Raw genomic sequence first — 19,499 nt, forward strand, 5'->3', positions numbered from 1 at the left:
TATACCCTCGCGAATCATGGCGTCAAATTCTGCCTTCGCTATCTTCAATCGGTCCGGAGCGAGACGCCTAGGTCGGCATGCTACTGGGGGGACCATCAGTCGTTTGAATGTGATGCACCGTGTCATGTGGTATGAACCTGGGAGCGTCGGGCGGCCTGGTCAAGTTCGGATGGTTAAGCAGTAATTCAGTGTACTCACCCTCCGTAGCATGGACCAACTTGGCACTGTGCTTTGCGGTGCTGCGACAGAAACCCGTGACTGCTAAGCCAGTGACGCTGTCTACCAAGCGTGCGTTCGCGACGTCCGGCAGCAGGTGGTAGTGTGCGAGGAGATCAGCCCCGACGATCGCCTCCGTGACGTTAGCCACTGTAAAATTTCACTCGTACGCGCGACGTAGGCCGAGATTAAGCTCCATCCTCTGTGTGCCATATGTTGCGATGGAAGAATTGTTGGCAGCCGTCAGACGGAAGGCAGTTGGCGGCCGCCAACGATGTATGTCTGTTCGTGGTATGATACTCAGGTGCGACCCAGTGTCTATTAAAAACTTAACGCCGGAACTCCTATCGGTAACGAACAGGCGCTTGGAGGATAACTGGCAGTCGGTTGCGCCTATTGTCGACCGCCGGTGGCGTTTGGGTGCGAGCATAGCGATGTGCACTTCCTTGCCTGATCGCCGAATCGTCGGTGGTACCAGCACAACGGTACCTCGCCTTGCGGAGTGGTAGTACCGCCGGAAGATCTGCTTCTCGAACGCTGCCGTCTGTATCGGCTTCTTCTATTATTGTCGTCGTCACGTGCCAGCAGCGCACTGACCTGGGCGCACAAAAGCTCAACCTTGGCAGCGAGAGAATCGTGGTCGGCTCGTGCTACAGACGCGGTACTGTCTGTACTGTTGTCCAACGCCGCGACTGCGCTGACCGGAGCCGGTGTGATCGCGTCCTGAGTCCGGTCTGCTAGCTGCGCCACGTCATCCAGCGGCATGTCCGTTTGTGAGGCGATTATGGCTTTTATTTGCGGCGGCAACCTACTGCTCCACAGCGTGCTGAGCAGAGTGACTGTCACAGTAACGGTGTCAACTTTGCTGTGTAGATGTCGCAGGTATTGAGAAGGCTTCCTGTCGCCAATTTCTTCCTGTGTCAGAACCTGACGTATCCGGTCCTCTTGCGACGCGGCCACCCGTCGAATCAACTCTGATTTTAGCCTGGCATAAGCTCCAGCCTCGGGCGGTGCTGTGGTTATGTCCTGCACCTCGGCTGCATAACGTTGGTCGAGTTGGCTCACAATCAGCGCAAATTTAGTTGCTTCGACCGTTATTCCAGCGCAGCTAAAACTTGCCTCTGCCTGCGCGAACCAGAGTACCGGGTTGTCGGGCCAGAACGGCGGCAAACGGACTGCAATCCTGGAGACGGCCTGCTGTTCGGTCATTATGTCCTCGTTACTTGCGTAGCTCACGGCTGCTTCTTCTTAATCACGTCGGTCTCTGCTTGAATCACGTCGGGTCACCACTTGTCGGGTTCAGCTAAACTGGTGGCTGTCCGACCTTTGCTTAACGTGATTCAGAAGAATGAAGACCTTCCGTTGAGCAACAATATCTTTATTGCGAGCGCGTATCTGACGACGCCCGGCATGCATGGACAGATCGGAGCTATAAAATTTGCTTCCGGCCTATACAGAGGATCCTTAATCCTCGGAAACTTCCGTAGTTAGGAGAGGAAACAGTACTCGTCCACACAAGTCAGGAGGCACGGAACTACTCACTAACTCAAAAAACAAGGAATAATAATAATAATAAACAAAAGGTATATAAAAGCTAGAAAACACAGCGCCTCTAGAGGCTGGGCGCGGAACCTTACAAACGTCGCGTAAAGTAATTACGACCGCACCACACTGCACTGACGCACGCGCACAGCACACACACACACACACTGGCGAGCTTGAATTAGCGCGCGGCAGCGTCGCTACAAGTTTCTTTTTCTGTGGTGGCTTCGATTCTGGGAACTTCACTTCAGGAGATGAGATAAAACAGAAGTATATCTTTTGGTTCGTCGCAGTTAAACAATTTCCAGAAATATTTAGCTAATAATAGACAGTTTTCTTTCTTGCGTAATGCCCGTTCTCCATTTCCTTTTTCCATTTTACCTCCTTTATTTTATCTGCTGTAATCTTTAACAGTTGAACTTGGTAGTCGAAACGTTATCTCAGGCTTCAGCGTTTCCGTTTCCTTATTATGAAAGGCGTCCCTGTAAAGCTACGCATTTACCGATGGCGTACTTCGAGACATTATCAAACGAAAGTCGCACTTTAACGTCCTGTCGACGACGTCATTAGGGAGGAAGCACTGAGTCGGACTGGACTAATTTATGGAAGAAAACCGGATGTGGCGCTTCCAAAGCAACACGCTCAGCATTTACTTTATGCAGCATAAAGAAAAGCAGCATAGAGAAACTAATGGAACCTAAAACTGAATATTTGGATGGGGATTTCAACCCTGGTCTCGAAGAAGAGCTTCACCTTGTATAAGAGCGAAAGAACGTTCACAGCTTCCTCAGCTCGCTCACTTCGCGTATAACCGGCCAAGCAGGCAGACGTTTGCTTTTGGTCGGCTATCGAATCGTGTGTGGTTGGTAAGACGTGGGTCAGGATTGCTGGACGATGAAATTGCCTGCTAATTTATTGGCTTCTGAATTTATTAATACATCACATATTTACGCAAATAAAGCTTGATTTATAGTCGATGTGTTGTATGCCTGCGTAACACGAATCATGCCTCAGTCGTCTATTCGTTACTTAAGCTTTATCGCCTAATTTTTATTAATTGATATTACGTCCAGACAAAGCTGGCGGCAACCCTTTAGAGAGTCTCCAGATGTTAATGTGTTTCGTTTTCAGAATTTGATTCCGTCACGCTCCTTTGCCTTACAGTGGGCAGACTTCCTCCTTGTTGGATGCAATGTCCACCTGCCACTGTCAGCAGGTTATCTGTGATGACGGAACATTGGAATCTGGCTGCCGGTATCCGACACTTCTACGAAGCTTTCCACCGTTATCTAGGCTGTATCTCACGAGAGGATTCCTGCTCAATATACAAGGTACTTCGAGTCTGGAAACAATAAACTAACAATAGGGCTTAGCGTCCCGATGAAGACAAAATTACTAGAGACGGAGTACAAGCTTCATTCGGGAAAAGAAGCCTCCTAGCACTTGTCTTAAGCGTTTTACGGAAGCCACAGAAAACTTATATCTGTATGGTGAAATGGAGATCTCAACCACAGTCCTCCCAAATACATTTCTCATCCAGCCGCAGAATATTGGAGAAAGTGGCAAAAACAATAAACAAGCGCATTCGAATGTAGTCACCCTAACAAGAGGTCTGCGAATGATTTTGGAAGGAAATAGCCATCGACTTGTGTGTGACGAGCAGGAGGGAAGTAGGCACCTGGCCTACAGGTTGTGAGCGACAGACATTCTGGACCAAATCTGACCTTTAACCTTGTGCTTTTGACCACGAGTTCCTATCCACATTGTATATTACATAATATATGATAGCAAAAAGTTGTTAGCAAATATCTTGAAAAGTTCTTACCTTGCTTCAAATTTTTACACGATACTCCAATAAACATTCAGTCAGACATATGCCTCATTTTTCTAAACAAGAATGTACAGGTTTTCTTTTAAAACCGACTAGAGGAATAAAATACTGCCCTATGCTGTCATGTGAAAATGTGCGGTTTCGTTATCTTTTTTGCAATCAGTTTTAACTGCGATAAGAGGGCATTTAAACCACTGGACAAATTGTTTCTCCCCTGAATGAGATTTTCACTCTGCAGCGGAGCATGCGCTGATATGAAACTTCCTGGCAGATTAAAACTGTGTGGCGGACCGACACTCGAACTCGGGATTTTTTCCTTTCGCGGGCAAGTGCTCTGTCATCTCCCCTATATATTCCTTGTCCTTATACATAAATTTTACCAAAAATTGTATACGCAACTATGTGCTGTTTTGTTTTATTCCCCGCAAAAAAAATGGCTCTCAGCACTATGGGACTTAACATCTGAGGTTATCAGCCCCTATAACTAAGAACTACTTAAACCTAACTAACCCCTAGGACATCACACACATCCATCCCCGAGGCAGGATTCGAACCAGCGACCGTAGTGGTCGCGCAGTTCCAGACTGCAGTGCCTAGAACTGCGCGGCCACACCGGCCGGCTTCTTCCACGCAGTTGGTTTTAACAGGTAACAGGAAAGTTGCATTTAGCGGCGGTCTTATGATTAGAATATTACTACGGAATCTCAATCATCCAAAACTTCGTAATCCTAAACGTTCGCAGATAAAAACTATGCGAAATACTGTCGCTTAAGCTACTATCCTCACGACTCATCAGCTAGAGAGGTCTCTCAAGCCCTATATATCGATGATCCCAACCGATTTAACCATTTATTTTGGCGACTTCAGTTCCCAATCAAGGTTTCGTTGGCTATAATAATAAATAAGGTTCAAGTTCAACGAGAGGGGGAAAAAGGAAATGGACGGAGAGGGACGAGGGGGGGGGGGGGGGGGGGGGGGGAGAGGTGATTGGTAAATGTACATAGCGAGGGGGAAGGAGTATATGGCCAGAGAGAGAGGTGGATAAATATAGGGGTAGGAGGAGATGGACAGAAAATGGGGGAAGGAGGTGATGAACAGAGAGAGGGGAACTGGAGCAGATAAACAAGGAGAAGTGAGAGGAGGAGACGGACATAGAGGTGGCAGAGAAGGAGATGAGTATGTATATCCAGTTCTCATACATATTTAGGAATTACGGTTCACTATTGGTTTCGCTAGTGTAATAAAAGTCTCATTCTTATTTTTATCGTAGACAGTCATGAACCACTTTTTTGAAACCGAATGTCTATGTTAGCAGTGCACAATAGCACCTCTGATACCGTGCTCCACAAATTGCAATTTTTCTATGTCTATGATGAGTTGCAATTTTACGTCTGTACTTTTCAGCGAAGCTTTAAATGCTAAAGCAGGTGAAGTCACATTAAAGCCTGGATCCAGTTCATACGTTTTGAGACAGAGTGCACAGAAATTTTCAAAGAATTTGTCCAGTAACAAGATATCGGTTTTCAAATGTAAATCGGAGTATTTTCCAAATGTCGTGCATCCAAATAAACACCATACTTTGCGTGCTCTTTGATATCATATTTTTCGTAGTCATATAACCGCTCATCGAGCGTTTGAAAGCTTTAATCGATAGCAACTGTTCATCCAACAAAAAAGCCTCTTCAGATCAATAATCACATAGAAAAAGTCTTTCTTTTTTACCAAATTAAATTATTCTGTATCAGGGAAACAATTGCTTGTTATTTTCAGCTAATAAGGTTTTAAATATGACGCATTTTTCTGGTGAGGACGCCATGAAGTTGAAGGATACTATAAACCTAAATTTTAAGTCACATGATATTTCACTCCGATAGTTTCAGTAAATAAAGAAATGTTAAAATGTGTGTGAATTCCTAAGGGACCAACCAGCTGAGGTCATCGGTCCCTAGACTTACACACTACTTAAACTAACTTAAACTACCTTATGCTAAGAACAACACACACACCCATGCCCGAGGAAGGACTCGAACCTCCGGCGGAAGCGATCAATAAATATTTCGTACTTTCATATGTTTGCTTGTCCTTGATTTATTTTCGCTGTTTTATTACGCTCAGTTTCTTCCTCTTGTTGCCACAGATCCATAATTGTAAAATGAGCATGGTAGATCATTGTGTTGTGAAACACTACAGGCACTGTAAAATGAAATGTGTAATTTATATTACGTTCATCATGTGCAAGACCACGAAATACTCTTGTAAAACGGCCGTAACCTTTGCGTTTCACATCAATATGGTTGAAGCATCCTTGCAGATGTGGAAGATTTCTGCTGTTATGAACGCACCTTCCTCTTTGGCACTAATGATGATCTGCTTGTCTGGCTACAAGTAATTTATTACGCGCTCTGCTGTCTGATAACGCTGTTTCCTAAACTATTCTATGCAGTCTCCTGAACCTCAGTACAGCTGACACTCCGACTAATTTAGTATGGAGGAATTTATAGACGAGTGAGACACTGTATCTTAAGAGATCAACAGAAAGCGTGTATTTTGGGTGAAAACTGGAAGAAATCCTTCAAGAAAGTGTTTGGGGCTCTTTAACCCACAATGATTGGCTATTACACCAGTGCATATTGGACTTTTAAAAGTAGAATCCATACAAATCCATTCAAGAGTGTTATGATTGATTCTAATGAACTTTGCAGACAGTTCACCCGTTATTTATAGCTACATACAACTACGTAGACTACTAAACTACCTGTAGCAGCTACTCACCATGGATGTATCCTAGAACTTTGTAATTATGTTTTATGTCCTATCAACCGTTCCTTCTTTCAGTCAAGTTGCGCCACAAACCTCCCGTTCCCCTTGTCTATTCCATGCCATCTCGTCAATTATGTGATTACCAATCTAATCTTCACCATTCTTCTGTAACACTACAATCCAAAAGTTTCTATTCTCTTCTTTTCCAAATTATTTATCATCCATGTTTCACTTTCATACATGACTACACTCCAGAGAAATACCTTCAGAAAGACTTCCTAAGACGTAAGTCTATATTCGATATAACATATATCTCTTCCTCAGAAACGCTTTTATTGCCATTGCCAGTCTACATTTTGTATCCCCTCCACTTCGGTCATCATCGGTTATTTTGATGCCCAAATAGCAGAACTCATCTACTGCTGTAAGTGTCTCGTTTCCTGGTATAACTCCCTCAGCATCACCTGATTTAATTCGATTACATTCCATTATCCTTGTTTTGCTTTTGTTGATCATCTTATACCTTCCTTTCAAGACACTATCAGTTCCGTTCAACAGCTCTTCCAAGGCGTTTGCCGTCTCTGACAGAATTACAATATCATTGGCAAACCTCAAAGTTTTTTATTTCTTCTTCCTAAACTTTAATTCCTACTCAGAATTTTGCTTTGGTTTACTTTACTGCTTACTCACGAATAACATAGGGGACAGGTTACAACTCTGTCTTACTGCCTTCTCAACCGCAGTTTCCCTTTCATGGCCCTCGACTCTTATCACTGCAGTCTGGTTTCTGTACAAGTTGTAAATAGTCTTTCGCTTCCTGTGTTTTGCCCTGCTGCCTTCAGAATTTGAAAGAGAATATTCCAGTGAACATTGTCAAAAGCTCTCTCTAATTATACAAGTGTTATAAACATACCTTGTCTTCCCTCAACCTATTTTCTAAGATAAGTTGTAGGGTCAGTATTGCCTCCGTGTTCCTACATGTCTCTGGAAACCAAACTGGTCTTCCTCGAGGTTTGTTTCTGGCAGTTTTTCCATTCTTCTGTATAAATTAGTGCTAGTACACTCATGTTCAGAAAAAAACAGAACGACTAGAGATAGGAAGTTCATACTCACAGGATATATTAATATGTTCTGCAGACATGATAATCATTTCAGTCATCTCGGTTCAGCATGTGTCCGGTTACCTAGAAGGCAAAAGGAACGCCATGGGTCCTGATGACTCGTTCCACGAGTAAGCGCATCGACTCGAATAAGGCGCGAACGGCGTCCTGTGGTATAGCCATCCAGACTGCATTCACCTGGTTCCAAAGTTCAGGTGTGCTGGTTGGCATTGGGTCACAGCGCTGCACCCGTGGTTTCGCCATATCCCACAAATTTTCGATTGGCGACAAGTCTGGAGATCTGGCAGGCCAGGGGAAAAGGCTGACATCCAATGACACTAAGAAGGCACGTGTTCGTGCAGGAATTGTCTTGCTGAAAAATGGCGTCCGGGGTGTTGTGCAGAAAGGATATGGCTACGTGTTGCAGGATGTCATTCACATAGGTCACGCTCGTCACAGTGCCCTGGACACGATCCAGCTGTGATTTGTGGTTGTGCCCAACAGCATCCCACACCATACGGCCTTGAATTGGCGTAGTATGTCTTGTGCGAATCCAGTCACTGTGATGCCGCTACCCCTATCTGCGACGAACCGAAATGCAGCCGTCATTTCAAAACAAACAGCACATGGATTCATCCAAAACACTATCTAATGCCCTTCCCTCCTCCAATGACGTCGTTATATACACGATCGATGCTTTCTAAAGCCGTGCTGATTTGTGGACAGAAGTTTTTCTGTTTCAAGGACATTTATTATACTAGAACTTAGAATGTGTTCTAGAATTCTGAAGCATACCAATGCCAAGCGTAGTTGTCTGTAATTTTTCTGGTCCATTCTCTTCCATTTCTCATATGCGGAGCCAGATTTATCATTCATGATAATATTGTGTACACTGATGAGCCAAAACGTCATGACCACCTGCTTAATATCATGTTAGTCCGTCTTTGGAACGCAATACAGCAGCGATTCTGTGAGAAACTTGTCGGGCAACTTCTTTGTATGGTATCGGAAGTCACCAGACGTGTACTCACGAGTCATGCAATTTCCATAAATTAGGGGCCAGTGGTTCGTGGACACGGAGCTGGCGTCTGATAACGTCCTAGATATGTTCAATTAGGTTAGGATCAGACAAGTTTGGTGGGCAAGAGATCAACGTGAATTCGCTATAAAGCTAGAGCACGTTTCTGGCTTCGTGACGCGGACAGTTGCCAGCTGGAAGATACCATCGCTATCGGGAAGGATATCAAGTATGAAGGGATGTAGGTGGTCCGAAGTAATGTCTAATAGTTCATTATGCTTTAGATTAGCATCGCAGGTCCCATGGTAATGCATGCGAAGGTCCTCCTTACTGTATTACAGCCACCATCAGCCTGCGACAGTGGCGTGGTGCTTGATTCGAGCAGCCTGCACGACGACGTATCTGTACACAATGCTCGTCATAGTGCAACAAGAAACGTGTTTCACCCCGACCAGGCGAGAATTTTTAGTTGATCCACGTTCCAATTCCAGCGCACCGTGATGACACAGCTCGGTCAGCATGTGTACTTGCAGGGATCGCTTGCTGTTGTGCCCCGTGTTGAGCAGTGTACGCAGGCGGTGTTCTCCGACACCAACAGTGTCCTCTGTCCTCAGATCTGCCACAGATCGCCGCCAATCTTACCTCAGCCTCCAATTTCCATGTTCTGTGATGAGGCGAGGACGGCCAACACTTCATCTCTTGGTTTCACCACCTGTCAACCATTATCCATAGATGCACATGACGGTAGCACGCGAACACACGATTTGCGCCGTCATTCCCGTGATTTTCGTTCGCAGGCGACCGGTTAGAACAACTTGTCAAAGTGGCCTATGTCAATGGATTCCCGTGTTTCGAGCCCGCATAGTCGCTAGAACGGTTCCCCATTGGTCTCTGCTCCGCTTTTAAATTTTGCTTACAGCGTCACGTGCCTGGAACGCCACCAAGCAGCATTTCATCTCGCGGTAGGAAGTGCTGATAATGTCAGTGTATGTGACGGAGGTGCCGACTGCCTGATTGGCCCGCTAACTGTTAAGATCCTAATTTGGGGATTTATCTTGGTAACGGAAATTTTGTATTTGTAATTAGGTTTGCAGCAATTGTTACTATTTTGCATTGCTGTCTAGAGTTTTGTTAAGCTTGTGCTTTGATAAAATTAGTAGCTCGTTGTTAAACGGATGGACCGTGCAGGATTATTCGTTTGAAGAAATAAAGTTCTTTAGAGTTACAAGAGTCCAGAATGAGTTACACTAATGTCCAAAATTAATGCAACAAACCACTATTTCTCCGTCCTGTGCCTAATTCACGGTATAACCGTAAAAACTGTCAACAGATGTCCGCAAGATCGTGTTCTGTACGGAAGATCGCATTTTAGTCAATGGACAACCTCGACAACGATGACGCAGGACACCTACCAAACGAGATAGTATTTGCCGCTTAGTCTCACATCCACCATCGCTGTGTACACAGTCACAGACGATGCAGTATGACACAGAAAAGACACCTACTACACTCTCTGAGGTGCAGGGTCACAGGCAGAACTGGGAGCAGAACAGTCGGAAACTGATGTGGCCCACTGGCTTAATGTGCAGCTCTTAAAGGATAGTCTGCAGCTCAGTGCTTTGAGGAAATTTTTATGAACAAGGACTGAACTTTCTGACAGTGAAAGTGTCCAATATGCTACACGGAACAATAATCAGAGCTTTGGTCCAATTAATGCACAAAAAGTTCCTAGTGGATACCATGTTCCCTCACAGGAACAGTTATATTGGAATGAAGATGAGGACTTTGACAAAAGAATCTCACCCTACGAAACGGATCAACTTTTCAAAATTCTTCTCATGATAGACTTGCTGAATAAGAATTTTATGAAATTTCAAGTTTTTTTCTGACAGCCTCAGCTTTAATGAGCAAATCGTTCGATATTGCAGATACCATCATCTAAGACAATTCATTCACGGAAAACCAGCGAGATTCGGATTCAAATAAAGGGTCACGTACTGTTTCCGTCATCTAACATCCCACGAATGAAAATATTCCTCTACTCCAATTCAAAAGGCTGGTGGCAAGGACATATTGTGCTCAATTATCCGCTGCTTCTGATCCAAAAGGGGCAAGACGTCCATCATACCCGATGACTTCCACTTGACTTGTTCCAGCTAAACTCAGAACTTCTAGAATCGGACACATGATTGAACGCACGTCGTTGGGGGAAGAAAGAATATGTGGAATTTGCAATAAATATGTAAAAAGAGAGTAGAAAATGCCATTATCCTCATTCGGGTTCAAATGGCTCTGAGCACTATGGGACTTAGCAACTGAGGTCATCAGTCCCCTAGAACTTAGAACTACTTAAACCTAAATAACCTAAGGACATCACACACATCCATGCCCGCAGCAGGATTCGAACCTGCGACCGTAGCGGTCGCGCGATTCCACACTGAAGCGCCTAGAATCACTCGACCACAGCAGCCGGCCTCATTTGGGGATCGACTAAAGTATAGCGTTTATTTCAAGATTATTCCAATTTTTTATTTTAGATTCCCTTTCCCAATCTCTTTTTCAATCAGGCAACCCATAAATAAATGCAGATTGAAGGAAAAAAATGGCAGGTAATGGCTTAATGCATCGGAATGCATACATCACTATCGTAATGATATAGAACAAGATAACAGATAAACATACGATGATAAAATACTTGAGAAGATGCGCTCCTTAAACTAAACGCTGAATCAATCGTTACAGAAGTCATGAAACTTCGCTTGTATTATTTGCTTTCTTCTCGTACAATCAGTGCATAGAGACAAACGTCTGCTGGTGTCAACAGTGTTCTAATCCTAAATACATTCACAGACTTGAGGCACCTATAGTGACAGAAGAAATCTATAGTATGAATTAGCAGAATTCTGCAGTGTGTCAGCTGTGGCATGAAACAGATATTGGGAGCGTATCGAGTTCCAAGGGACGGAGTTCTTAATTACAGATGGGATGCCATTGGTAGAAAGGAACGCCATGTCTCCGCTGGTCGCTCATTAAGCCTCGGGACCTGACGTTGCAGCCTCTGGTAATTCGAAACGCCTGGCCTGGCGTTCGTACTCCTCGTGTAATAAGATTCATCAGCGCTTGCAGAGCTCTGCAGAAACTGCTTGTTGAGCTGCGAGACGTCAGATTAGCAAAGCATTGTGAATTCATTTATAATAAGCGTTTTTTAGTGTCCTCATTTAGAGGCATTTCCAAAAGGAGCCCTTGTATTGTGCTTGCAGTTCCTCACACTGTAGTAATTTCATATGAACTAATTTAGTTATTCTGACACGCTTGACTTTTCTGAAAATCACTGTTCTTCTTTCAATGACTAATTCGTCATTATATTATATTTTTGAAGTAACTCAACTGATGCCTCATTTCGGCAGGTCCATAATCTAAAATAAGTGTAGTGGATAGTGAATTTAATATTCATCTGTCTTGTCTACCACTGATACGACGTGGAAAAAAAGGTTGTTCAAAACAGTACCGGAGGCAACAGAACATTTAGGACCAATGCGCAAAGTATTTTGTTTTCAAAAAATGGTCTTGTAGCAGTCGGAGTGAATAATAGTCTGGATAGTGATGGGGCGTGCGGTTTTAGCGTGCGGTCTAGCTCTAGTATGCTTATTGTGTAGTTGATTAAGTGTCATGACCAACCGCCCATCAAGGGTGCTGTAAACCACGTTATTGAGCTGTTGAAAATGGTTGTGATGACTGCTGACAGAGTCCAGGTACGAGTGTTACTGGTCCGCACTATCAGAATGAGGGACTTTTAAGGCATGGCCTAGAGACGAAGAGTCAGCCTGAACTAGTATTGAGCGTATAATGGGTGGGATTGGGATCATAGATACTTACTCCTTGAGTGCGTGGTCGCAAAAGGCCAATGATGTTTACGGCATCCGACCCCCCCCCCACCGCTTATTGTCTAACATGCCACAATACTGGCTGCTAATGGCAACAGGGGGCGGATCTGTAGCTACACAATGGTGAGCACAGTTTGAGGATACGGAGCGTAGTTAAACTGCTTAGTTGACGACTAACTCACAACAGTGCTACAGTGCTAGTGGTGTTGATACAGAGCAGAACATGGCAGCGATAAACAAAACGAACATTGCATTATGTCATTTCGTCAGAAAGGAACCGGAGGAATTTAACAGACCGAGAAAGGAGTGGGAAATGAAATGTTAGCGTTTCTGCAAGATGAGACAGTGGAATGTATGGCGTCGTATACGCTCGACCGTGCGGACATTGTAGACGAGGAGTATAATGATAACGATACTTGCATAACAAGAGAAAAGAGCCGGTACCAAACACTGTTACGTACATGGAATATCATTCACAGTATTGTAAAAAAAAACAACTATGAACGGATTTCGAATAAGTTCGCAGCGATATGAAGGTGTTGTGCAGAAGAAAAATTAAGGACATTCAAAACACGACAACGCGCACTTTTCACAAACAATTATGTTTGTGCGTCTCAAGGACACTCGATACAATTTACAGGATGTGCATTATAGTGACCTACTACGTTATGCACATCAATTTGCGCGCGGCATAGATTACAATGATTTCAAGGGAAGCAGTGGATAGTTCCAAAACTTCAAACATTGCTACAGGATTGGAAGACGTTAAGATAACGTAATTTCAAACAAAGCGTCAACTTGATGATCCACAGCAAACTGCGGAATTGGCCCCAAAATTTGTAGACGAGATAAACAAACTTGTCCCATCGTTCAGAAAGAAATTCGTCTTCAGCTTCGACCAATCGGGAGTTGAGGAGAAAATGCATATGAATGGAATCCTGGAAATTAAAGATACCAAGATAGTTGTATCAAGTTGTGCCTTAACGCATTCGTATACAATTATACCAACTGTTAATAAGGATGGAAAATTGGCTGGAAAGTTGTTTATTGTGCTGTGAGAAGGTACAGGTGCTATGCCACCCCAATGATTCTTTCTCGTGTGCGTGATCTTGCAAGGGCAACAGGAAATATTTACATCACAGCAAGCAAAAGTTGGAAAATGGGCTACAACTATGGTGTGGGTGTTGCTTTTGGCCAATAACTGGTCTAAATAGCTTACTTTTGCTTCATTCCTGGTCTGCGTATAAAAACCATGCTCCTTTAGAAAAAACTATCCTTCCCGAAAAGTGTGTGACATTGCAGTTCGTACCACCTGGAACCACTAGACAAATTCATTCTCTTTATGTTTGTTTTTTCCGTGAAAATAAAACATATTCTAGCTGAACATCCTGCACGGTTTGTAACGATCTTGATGGTGCGAACTTGTATGATCACAATGGCGCCCCGTTTTTCATTCACTATTCATGGTGCAAATTAATGGTTTGTTTTGAACATTTCTTAAATGTCGACGACGTCTATTTTCTGAAATGTAATACATACGTCTCATAGAAGGTTGTTCCCTGAACCTCTCGGATACTCATTTTCTATCACCCTCCTGACGCACTTGATGAGTCGTTAGCAGCTAACATATTTCCCGTCATAATTGTTAACACAACACTTTCAAATGATCTTTCTAAAGATTGAACTTTCCACTTCGCACGCAAGGGGATCCTTCTTAGATTCCAATTTTGATGGTTATTTTTATTTTGTTTGTTATTGATGAGTAGAGTGGTATGTTTTTATTTATAATTCGCTAAAATAGTAGCCTTGCTTACGTGAGGTCTCTCTACTCAACTAGTTCATCCAGTCGCTAAAGAACTTTTAGATTCCAAAGCACTGCTGGTTCTTCATAAGAACATCAGTGCAGTGCAGTGTAAAGTCAAGGAATTAAATTCTGGTACTTCATGTTTGTCGAACGTTTATGTTCGAAGACTCCCTTTCCAGATAGTCTTTACAGATGGGCGGAGTTACCGTAAATGGAAAAGGTAAAGTTCGATTCATACAAAGTGTTGTTCTGATTTGTAGTAGTGAAGGAACATTAGAGAGCAGAGCACCAATGTTTGAGTTAAAAGATATGAAGTGCATAGTGACAGCAGTTCACAGATTCGTAGTTTTTATCTTTAAGATCTCTCAGCACTATGTGGGGATGTCACTGAGGAATTCTGCAGATAAAAAATTAATTCACTTTCAGCTATGATTTTCCCAACAATGACACAAGAAAGAAAGCGTGCAGCAGTAGATAACTCTTACAATGATGTGTCATCAGGGAACAGATTCACTACTGAAGCGGCTAATAATGTGTTACCAGTGCCAGGCCATAGTCCAATACGCTTAGAGTTCGGAGGTATTTAGAGTGAAGTGAGGAACACGCAGATACGCAGGAAATGTAATCACTGAACCATTTGCAGTAGAATTATTTATTCAGCTGCTTAAGAACCGGCAGATGCAGCTTAGAATGCTGTGCATTCAAACTGTTACTATGCTTTAAGAAATCTGCTCTCAACTTACGAACATGCAGCATCATCATACTGACACCAAAAAATCATGTAAAAGAAACGAGTATAGTGACAAAGCTTACAGTACAATCAAGAACCATCAGAATAATTTTTTTTTGTTGTACAAAATACTGTGTTACTAGAAAGACTAAGAGGGCAAGCTTCGCAAGCAGGATACATACATTTGAGAACAGTATGGGATGCACTGAGGACAGTGTCAGGGAAATAATGGAATGGAATAATTTTAATAAAATTTCGGAATTAATATATTATTTGCACGTCCGAGTTAGACAAAATGGTCGTTGTAGATATTGCATAATTTACATAAACGGATTGAAAAGTTATTCTGCTGTACCAATTTTTTTTTAGATCTGTTAGAGTTTGTTTTTTGTGCGAACAACATGAGATGGGCCACTGGAGACGACAAATAGAAGGAATATCATTCTTGGTGTTTCACAATTATTGTTAGAAACCAGTTTTCGGCTTCTTATGTAACCGACTGGTGATCACCGTATCAGTGCTGGAATAGTCCTAGGTTAAACTAAATAATTCCTCAGTGACACTCGGTTATGCTGCTCAGTGTAGCAACTACGAATATAATGAAGTGCCAGATACACAGATATTAGTGACAAAGGAAAGTACAGCCATCAGCAAAAAGTGTTGCAATACCCAGATATTTTGTGCAAGTGTATTGCTATTGCGACTGTTACTGTACCGCTAAGGTCTTCCCTGGCGTTGTATGTTTACATAGACACAGTTACTTTGAGCGCTATCTATTGGTTGAACCAGCACCTCTTCAAGGTGGTTCTGGTGGAGCACAACACTGATATTGTTTGAAGAGTTTCAGTAAAGCACCAGTAGGGACGCATTAGGAGGTCTGTGGAATAGTAGAGTGCCACGAAGGATGATCGTGATCAATGATCGGATGTACATCATCAGTTTACGTGCAGAAGTTGCCGACGCGTGCACCATATTCAGTGATGCAGTGTGGTTCAAATGGCTCTGAGCACTATGGGACTCAACTGCTGAGGTCATTAGTCCCCTAGAACTTAGAACTAGTTAAACCTAACTAACCTAAGGACATCACAAACATCCATGCCCAAGGCAGGATTCGAACCTGCGACCGTAGCGGTCTTGCGGTTCCAGACTGCAGCGCCTTTAACAGCACGGCCACGGCGATGCAGTGTGGACATGGAATCAGTTCCAATAGACAGGTAGTGTTGAAGACTTGCACCGCACACGAGGTCCACGTTCGACTGTACACAGCATGGCAATATCAACGACTTTTGAGTCAAAGGAACCGTGGGCTGAATGCTCCAGAACTGAATTTCGCCCTCGAAGACGTTATGTAAATTGAAGGAGGAGCCGGGAGAGAGGAAAGGAAAGAGAAGGGACTGTTGACATCGTTTGCATCAGGACGTCGTGCGGCATCAGTGGAGACGAGTCAAAATTTGTACCGCATCAGTATTCGAACCCGGGATCTCCTGTTTGCTAGGAAGTTGCGTTAATCACTGCGCCATCCAGATACAGGGTTTATCACAACTGCGAGGACACCTCGGTACGCCTCTCGGCCGACCTACATTCCCACCTAGAGCCACCTATGGTTCAAATGGCTCTACGCACTATGAAACTTAACATCTGAGGTCATCAGTCCCCTAGACTTCGAACAACTTAAACCTAACCAACCTAAGGACATCACACACAACCCTGCTCGAGGCAGGATTCTAACCTGCGACCGTAGCTGTGGCGCGGTTCCAGACTGAAGCTCCTAGAACCGCTCGGCCTCAGCGGCCGGCAGAGCCATCTATCCTCACACACTGTCCATGTCCTCCATCCTCGCTACTTTGAGGTTCCCACTGGAAGTGGGACGTAACTGTGCATCCGCGCTGAGTGCGTTGGCTCATTGCCCATCGAGGCGAATCAATTATATGAAAGCATGGTGTCTGAAAGAACAGATACCACGCACTGTTACAACTGATTAACCTCGATGTGCAATGAATCCATCACCTTCAGTGCCGATGCCCAATTCCGTTTTACCTTCTGCGGGAATCTCATAGTAGCATGAATGGGGACTGTGGATAGGTGGTGCTAGATGAGAATGTAGGTCGGTCGAGAGGCGTGCCGAGATAGTACTCGAAGTTGCGATAAACACTGTATCTGGGTGACACAGTAATTAACCCAACTGCCTACACAGCAGGAGATCCTGGGTTCGAATACCGATCCAGCACACATTTTCATTTGTCTCTGGTGATGCCGTACAATGTCCTGATCCAGCTGGTGTCAATAGCCCCTTCCCATGCCTTTCTTCTCTCCCCGCTCCTCCTTCAATTCACGTAATATGTATCACAGCTGCGGATTCCGCGTGTTGTCTGTGCTTTCGGACATGCCCGACAGAACAGACATCAGACATTATCCATTCATATCCTCGAAGATGTTACAAGATGTTATGTTATCGCATCAGACTCTTAAGAGACGATCGCATGACACGGATCTCCACTTTCGACAGCCATGGTGAGCACCACACCGTGCACCACGACACCATGGACTCTGTCACGGACGGGCAAGAAATCGTACATGCTGGAGTGTTCAGAATTGGTGTCCGGTGTTATTTACGCACGAAGCTCGGATTTGTTTGTACGCTGATAATCGCACGTGTTTAGAGAGAATCCGGTGTACCGAACGCCTCCAACGCTATGTGCCACAAGCGCAACCAGGTGCTGGAAAAGGGATATTCTGGGGTGGTATCACATGGGGCCACCGTACACCTCTCATTGTTGCTGGGGGCAGTCTCACTGCTCCACGGTACTGGAGTAAGATTCTGCAGCCAATAATGAAACCGTGTCGCGAACGTTTTGGTGACAATTTCGTCTTTATGAATGTCAACTTGTGTACCTATCGTGATGTTCTTGAGAACTCGTACCTTCATAATGCTAGGATCACGAGAATGGAATGGGCCGCTCGTTCCTCAGACATGAATCCAATGCTACATGTGTGAGATCGATTCAAACGAGTTGTGTTTGGACGTCGACAATGACCGCGTACTGTGCGCGATTTAAACAGAATCGGCATTGAACAGTGAGACAGTTTGGACTAGACTTGGCTTTATGATCTCATCGATGGTATGCCACGACGTATAACATTATCACCTCTATTTACGAGAAATTTGCTTTATATTCTGTATCTGATACTGAAGAGCATGAACTATTACGTAAAATCATCCTCAAAACGTTATCTTTGTTAGCAACGTTATAAAATAACTTGGGCCTGATATTATTTTGTTTCAATCTCAGTTTCTTTTACACAAATCAAGAATGATAATAATACTGTTAACTGTTGTTTGATTTTGAAACTGGAAAAAAAACTACGGCCCACAATTATGCTGGAAACAATTCGTTTGGTGTTTTACTGATTTTACAAATGAAGTTTACTCTCGTGAAAGATACACTCGGAAAATTAACGGACTGCGATAAAAATAAATGGCTGCAGATTCTAATGAATCTAATATACAGATAGTAATTACACACAAAATGGCATTGGAATAATCGCGAATCAAACGAAGGCTTACGCATTTAATTTCCTAATTTTTACTGAATTAAATCTATTTTTCACTTTTTATCTAAAATGAATTAGGATCTTCAAATAAGTGGTTCTAATACGCAATTAATTTTTTTTTTTTTGCTTTAATGATCATTCAATCTACAAACGTAAACCAGACTCACTTTTGTTAGTACAGCTCAGCCACAAAGAGCTTATTCCATCCAAGGCCTAGTGGCAAGAGAGCAAGCGTAGAAGATAGCAGGAGAGCAAGATGACAAGAGAGCTTTTGATACGCGTACATGTCTTTTTACAATATTCTAACAGTGTTAATGTGCTTAATTTTTACCTCGGTACTAGCTGCAAGGTTCATGTACCACTGCATTACATAGATGTTCATACCAGTAAAATTAAATATTATTTCATTTAAGCTTACTAGAGACCTCATTTGCTAATTATTTCTTTTAATATGAGCCGGCCGGAGTGGCCGTGCGGTTCTAGGCGCTACAGTCTGGAACCGAGTGACCGCTACGGTCGCAGGTTCGAATCCTGCCTCGGGCATGGATGTGTGTGATGTCCTTAGGTTAGTTAGATTTAATTAGTTCTAAGTTCTAGGCGACTGATGACCTCAGAAGTTAAGTCGCATAGTGCTCAGAGCCATTTGAACAATTTTTTTTTAATATGAGGGAAAGTTCGTTAAGTTTGCCCACGACGCCACAGACAGATTCAAGTCTGTATATGAGCAAGGTGACCACCAGGACATTACGTCTATTAGGCTTGCTTTGAAGCCTCCCTTGTTTTGTGTGATGTGAACATGTTGAAAATGAATACACACGCATGACTCGAAGGCAGTTTTTGTTTTCTGTGCCGTGAACTTCGAAAAAAAATGGCTGGTGCGAAACTTTTGTTTTCAAATTTTTTGCATTGTAAAAGAAATTGCTGCTTTTAATTTTTTATTGTAACACAAGCTGTGTTGTTACCGTAGACCTCGTCGGCATAGTCTAAACACTTATACCATATGTACCTTCAAATAACGTACAAAACAACTAAACTTCTCAAAAACAAAGCTATCCTCTCGAC

This window comes from Schistocerca serialis, chromosome 4, assembly GCF_023864345.2.
Source record: "Schistocerca serialis cubense isolate TAMUIC-IGC-003099 chromosome 4, iqSchSeri2.2, whole genome shotgun sequence".
Classification (NCBI taxonomy): Eukaryota; Metazoa; Arthropoda; class Insecta; order Orthoptera; family Acrididae; genus Schistocerca; species Schistocerca serialis.